Source organism: Antechinus flavipes, chromosome 1 (genome assembly GCF_016432865.1).
Source record: "Antechinus flavipes isolate AdamAnt ecotype Samford, QLD, Australia chromosome 1, AdamAnt_v2, whole genome shotgun sequence".
Taxonomy (NCBI): Eukaryota; Metazoa; Chordata; class Mammalia; order Dasyuromorphia; family Dasyuridae; genus Antechinus; species Antechinus flavipes.
In genome coordinates, this window is record NC_067398.1 from 484,107,801 (window position 1) to 484,115,248 (window position 7,448).

The following is a 7,448-nucleotide window of genomic DNA, read 5'->3' on the forward strand; positions in this document are numbered from 1 at the left end:
AGACTCTTGTTCTATTTTGGAAACATTTGGAATAATAGATAAATTAACCAAGTAATTGGCACCTTTAATTTTTCTAGCCAGTAGGAAACTATTTAATCACAAAATCTGAGGACTCAAAAGGGTTCCCTATTCTAACCTTTGACTTGAATCCCCTTTGGTATTTGCCTCTTATTTTTCCTTTTCAGGTTGTCCACATCTTTCTTTTTTTCGATTTTAGTGTTCAGAAAAGGAGACAAAGCTATTGGGAAGGTGGTCTGAACTGGGTTGATTCTGAAGAAGAATTAGCTCATCCATTTTTTTTTTTTTTTGAAAGCTACCAGCTTGGATTAGAATTTCATAAGAACAGGCTTGAGGTTTTTTGCAGGTTTTTCCAGCAATAGAACTGCATTTTTTGGTGATATTCTCATCTAGCACCAGCAAGTGATTGTCTATACAACTTTTCATTTTAATTTTTCCTTTCCTTTCCTTTCCCTTCTTTCCTTCCCCTTCCTTTCCTTCCCCTTCCTTCCTTCCTTCCTTCTTCCCTCCCTTTTTCTTCTCTCTCTTCCTTCCCTCCCTCCCTTCCCTCCCTTCCTCTCTTCCTTCCTTCCTTCCTTCCTTCCTTCCTTCCTTCTTTTCTTCCTTCCTTCCTTCCTTCCTTCCTTCCTTCCTTCCTTCCTTCCTTCCTTCCTTCCTTCCTTCCTTCCTTCCTTCCTTCCTTCCTTCTTCCATCTTTCCCTGACCTCCGCCCCCCCCTCCTTATTTTAAAACTACCATGGAAAGATGGAAGCCTAGGCTAAAATATATTTATTTTTAAAAAAATCTTAAAATTGCCTTTTGGTTGTGTGCAAAGATGCAGATGGTGAGGGGATATAGGAAGGTAGAGGATATTTCATGGAGAATTTAGAAACAGAGAGCTCTTCCAAATGAACTTCCTGCAACCAGGGTTTTGAATCTTGGGCTAAATTGATGAGACTTATGTTTATGTTTATATCTATATGTTTATATACCTAAGTAAGAGGGGGCTATTTTCCTTCTCAGGGAATGGGTGAAGCCCAGGATTTGCAAAATCCATTCCAGATATAGAGAATAAAAAGAATAATTCTGGAAAGTTCTAGTTTCTTCTTTCTTTCTACTCTTTTCTTTCTCTTTGCCCACCACCTACCCTCATTTTCTCTCTTCTTTTCATTCTCCTCTCTCATCTCAATCTCCTCTAAGACATATCTCTTAATGTGTTGCTATTTTCCATTATCACCCTTCCTTATCACCAACAACAGCTCGTGATCTCCCCCTCTTTTAGCCTTAGTTTACTTAACTATAAAATGAAATGGTTTGATTAACTGATCTCTAAGGTCCCTTCTATTTGTAGGTTGTTGATCCAGTGATTCTGCCAGGCAATGATGACTGGAACAGGTTTTATATATTTTACATGGAATTATCCTTTTTGCAATAATAAATGGCTTGTTTCTTTTGCTCCTTTCTAGATCAAGTGAGACCCGTGTGTGGGGTCCTCTGGGTTATACTGAGCTGCTTTGTCTAAACGAGGAAGGAAGTTCTGGGATCTATTCAGAGGTCAATATCATATTGTTCTGATTGCTTCAATTCCCCATCCAAAAATCTTTAAGGGCACTTGTTGCCAACTAAATTAAGTTCAAACATTTTGGTTTGACACTCAAAAGCCCATCATAATATGGTTTCCATCCACATTTCCAGTCTTCAATTCCATGAACCCATCAAATGTCCTATGTACATCCTCTGCTCTAGCCAAGCATGAGTGTTGGTTAATCCCCAAATATGCACTATGTTTTTCAACCTCTTCAGTTTTGCTTCTGCTATTCACTTTATCTAGAATGCATTCTGTGCTCCATCGTTTGCTCAGGTCTACTTAAAATACACCCCAAATCATGGTACTCCCTTTCTTTCAAGCTCTGCTTATCAAAAATCCTACTCATACTTCAAGAGATGGCTCAAATATCATTTTGTTTATAGAACCTTTCCTGATTTTCTTGGTCTAATTGTTGTTTCTTTTTCTTTTGATAGTCCATAGCATTTTATTTGTATTTCCCTTGTGGTATTTTCATACTCTACCCTATATTCCAATTAAAATTATTTCTGTACTGGTTGCCATCTTATCAATAAATCAATCAATACTCTAATATTACATTTTGGTACAGAAAAAACCCTGGGTTTTCAGAAGCTATGTCAGAGTAGCACAGGCTATAAAAAGCCTGACCAAACTGGTTGTTACAGAGTATGACATTTGTTTTCTGGTAACCACTCAAGTTTATATCATATAATAATCAGTTTCAGATAAAGAAATAAAAGATCATAGATAGTCATGGATTTACATTTTAGGAAGTCATTTAGCGCGATCCCCTCATTTTTTAATGAGGCACTTGAAGTGTAGGAAGGGCATTTGTGTGTATGTTAAGTTCAGCTTGAGCACAATGTCTGGCACATAGTAGGTACTTGATAAATACCTGTTAATTGATTGTCTTTGATCATAGTGTAAGGGTGGGATTAAGAGCAGTCCTCCACATTTTAGCTCTGATTTTTTCCACACACCTCAATCAAAGACCAAATACGTCCTTTTGAGAGCATCTTCCTGTGGAGATACAGTCTGAAATAAGTTCCTGCAGAGGCCACAGCCCCTGAAGACCTGGAAAATAAAGTTCTTGTCACCAAAGTTCTTGACAGTTTCAAATGGTTCAACATCAGAGATGGATATAATTTTATCTATAGAGATAACTTAAAGAAAAGACAAGTGTTTTGCCATTAAGGATAATGGTACTTTTCTATCTGACTTTTTTTCCAGCTGAAACCTTTCACATGTATTAAAATAGAGTTCCTTGAGAACTGGGATTGTCTTATTCTCCCATGTATATACAAAGCACTTAATAAATGCTTTATTCATTCAATAAACCAATCAAAAGACTTTGGATTAAATGCAAAAAAAAAAAAAAAGCCTTCTTACTAGAAAGAATTCACAAAAGAATCCTGTTGGATAAGCTAGGGAAGTTTGATTCCAATGTGGAGATGATCACATTATCAAAAAATTGAGAACAAATAGAATTCTACAAATTGGAGATGATGTGGAATTCTAGCTGAACCCTTTGAGAAAGTTATTACTGAAGGGCATGGCTAGGTATCCTTTCTCTCTTCCAAACAACTTTGACTAGAGGAGTTCCTCCTATTTTTGAAGTGTCCAGAGTTGTTTCTCCTATACAGTAGTGTCCTATATAGTGCCCTTGATCAGTTGGTGGCAGTATCTGTATTATGGGGAGCCAAGGAGACATTGGATTCATAGTTCTGTAAGGATTCCAACAAAGAGACTATACTATGCCCAAAAAGAGAATCCTGAGCATCCCACTAAAGGGAGAAAAGAACTTTAAGCATTCAGGAGTCTTCAGTTATCAACTCTAAACTGGAGGCCATTTCCCTCTGGACTCTATATGAACCTGGAGAAGTATATATCATAGACTTTTTTTTTTTTTTTTTTTTTGCTGAGGCAATTGGGGTTAAGTGATTTGCCCAGGATCACACAACTAGGAAGTATTAAGTGACTAAGGCTGGATTTGAATTCAAGTCCTCCTGACTTCAGGATTGGTGCTCTATTCACTTCACCAACTAGCTGCCCCCAATCACACACTTTTTTTAAGGGTATTCTGTGCCAGCTATTTTTATTGTACTGTCTTAGAAAATATCCCTTTCTTAGAACTACTAAATGATTTTCAACTGATAATCTTGGCAAAGAAACATATCAGTTGGGGCTCAAGTCAACAGTGTTGGAGAAAGTGAGCTGTGACTTATTCCTGCTCTTAGAACCCTGAACCTAGTTCTGAGATCCCAGCTTGATACTGAGAGTGAAAGCTGAGATGAACAACTTCAAAGCTTATATGAGCATAGATATAGAGCCACCAAAGACTTTAAGAATTATCTAATTCAATTTTCTCATTTTATAGTTGAGGAAACTAGGACCTAGAGAAATTAAATTAAGCTACATAATTTGTCCAAGGTCACAAAGGTAGTGAGAAGATCCAAAATTCAAACTTAAGCTCTCTGACTGTAAGCCCTGAGTTTTTTCCACTACTACTTCAAGACATACATAAAAACTGAATATGGAGAAAAGGCATGAAGGGATTGCTCTCCATACTTGGGAAAGGAGTATTTGTATCAATAAGTTGACAGATCTTGAACAAAAAGTAAATTCTTTACAATGTGTCAATTTTAGTAATAATTATTAAAGGAATTGAAAGTTATAATTTTACCCCTTCCTGGAAACTGGAAGATGTTTTATATCTACTATAAATTCATTAATCTATTCATTTATGCAAACAAACATGCAGATCTCTTTCAGGTTCTATCTTGTTGTTTTATTTTTGGTGCTCATTATCTATATTGGTCTAATAATAAATGTACCTAAGATGGAAAAAATGTGTTGCTATTATCATTTTGACTTGAAATATTTAGAGTATATTTCTTATACAAGAGAATTTACCAGTTTGGGGCATTTCCCTGCTTTGGATTACTCATATAGATCTACTTTAGAACCTTAGTTTAATAAAAGAACATGAACAAGGTTCCCTCCCTGAGGGGTCACACTTGGTTTATAAGAGTCATGATCTGTCACTGACATTTGCTGTCTTATTCAGACTATATAAGAAATCACACCTATCTTCTCTTAGCATAATTTCCTGAAGGCACTTAAAATTATTGGCAAGAAGGACCGCATTTGCATTTCTCTTTTGTTCAGGAAGAAATTTAATTAGACCTAATTATGTGATTTCCACTTAGGAACTACATGGCCTGATTTCATTTGTTTCTGTGATTCCTGCTTTACTTTCTTTAAAGGACCTTATGTGTACAATTGTTACTGGGTGTATTCCTTCTTGCCTTGGAATCTAAACTCTATATATTACTAAACTGTGATGAAACAGCCTATCCTATGTTGCTTATGCGTTAAACGATAGTCACCTTCTTGTGTGATGCCATTTTTTCATACTATGTAAAATAAGTGATTGTTTACTTGCTATGATTTTAATAGCTTTGAGCAAAGCATCTCAGTCAATATAGTGTTTCTTTCTCTGAGGTCTGAAATGTCATCATTAGAAATTCTTGTTTTTGTGTTATAAATTAGTAGGGCATTGTGTTATACATTAGTGTAGGTACCGGTATTATTTTAAACTGCTGATATTCCTAAAAGGCGTAACTCATTAGGTCCCAAGGTTTTTCAGATCACTTTTTTCTCTGAAAGGAGAGGATGGGGAAGTGACATGTTACTGTTTCCCAGAGTAAGGTGGGACTACTAAAGGGAAGAAGAATATGATGGAATTAAGAGGTCAGAGCTCCTAAAAATCTTTGCCTATTTTGTGATTTTGCCTAGTATTTATGTGACTTTATACACCAATTATCTGAGTTTCATTTCAAGCGGGAGAGAAAGAATGGGTATCAGAGAGATTTTGGACTCAGAGTAAATGGGATAAAAAAAACCTGACTTTGTTCCTAAATACTTTGGGCAGTCATGTCTTGGGCAAGGCTCTCTGAGCCTTAGTTTTCTATCTATAAAGTGAGAGGGATTGCAGTTGAGGATCTGTGATTTTATAGCTCCAAATCTCTGATAAATTGAGGTCAAATGATATTTTTAAGGTTCTTTGTAGACAGCTAGGTGAGATACTGGGTAACAATGTTAGACTTGAACCCAGGACTTAGTGTGACTCTAGGCAAGTCACAACTTCTCAGCTTCTGTTTCCTCACTTAAAAATGAGAATGATAATTGTACTGATCACCTGGATTTGCTGTGAAGATAAAATGATATGATACTTGTAGAGTGATTTATAAATCTTAAAGCATATGTAAATGCTGTTGTATCATTATCATCACTGCTACTAATTATTATTATTCTATCATAAGATGTAAACATGCCAAGATAGAATGAGATGAAAATGTGAAATTTGAAATCTGGAGAGCTGAACTCTGGCTCTGTCACTTCCTTGGTGTGTGACTTTGGAAAGATTCCTTTACTTTTTCAGGTCTACCTATTTAAGTGAGGTTCTTGAATTAGATGATCTCTAACATAACATTTTGTCATTCCAGAATTCAAATGACTTCATTGTGGATATTTCTTTAATCTTTTTTGTATATCTTTCATAAATCATATGTAACTTTTCTCTTATTAAAAGTAATGGGGAAATTATGACTTTTGTTTATCTAGCAATCATATTGTAAGAGAATTATTTTTGGTGGTATCTTTGAAGGAACATGGTTTCTCAGATGATTGTTTCTCTTTCCACTCCACCCATACAGAGGGTATAATAAGAGGTGGAGCCCTCTACCTAGTTTTCAAAACCACAAGATATGAGGTGTGGTTGCTTGATGCATGTGACTGGAGTGCAAAGTAAAAGAGAGATTTGTATGGTGAGACCTGGGTTAGATCTTCTCTTGCCCCCAAAACAAGAACAATTACAACAACAACAACCAAATCAAAAAGAGAGAAAATTAAGAGTGATTTTGAGATCTGTCATGATTCTTAGCAAGTATTTTGTTTCTCAAATATTTTATTTCCCAAAGCTCTAACAGCAGGAAATACTCAAAGATAAACAATCAATGAATCTTTACTTCTCATGTTTCTACCATTTTTGGCTTCCCTACAAAAAATAGACCTCGAGTTTTGCTGTTGTTTTACTGATTCCAATGACATTCTAGTCTAGACTAAGCAGCTTTGAGATCTAAATCTACAATCTATGGCTCCATGACCCCAGCTATTATTATGGTTGACTGGAAAAATTTGGTATTTTGATGATTTAAAAAGATTTTAATTAGAAAAACTTCTTAAACTTGTACATGGACTTTACAGATTTTGTGGGCATTGGCATTATCTCCTATGGTTTTAGAATCATCCCCAAATGTTAATTAGAAAGAAACACCTTCTGGTATAGTTACTGCAGGGCAGAAAGGACATTGTTTATTTCACCTGCATTTCTTTGGTGTTCAAACAAAACCCAATGAAACACTTTTCTTTCACTTCAAAAACAGAGACATGTTTTCTACAGCTTTGGGCATGTTTAATTGGTCTCCTTTTGTATAAACACCATTTATTCCCTTCATTGACATACGGTAGTAGACTAGAAGCTATTGCAAATCTAAATTGTTAATAAATCCAAGACTACAATGAAAGTATTATTTGGCTTTCATTGTTTTATGTCATTAACTATTTTCCTTCTTTGAGCATTAGTACCATTTCGTTTTCTTTAAATAAATGTCAGAATTACTGTGGGTTCTTAGGAAAGGTAGCCTTTCTCATCACGTCAACCCTGGATTTGTGGTCCTTGATTCAAGGCTATCCAGGCAGCACCAACATGTTCGGGCTTTTCCTGGAAGGTTCCACCCAAAGGAAAACAAAAGGGCATGGAAACCTGGAGCCTGTCTTCCTAGCACAACAGGTCTCCTGAGTCAACTGGACCCTCACTTTG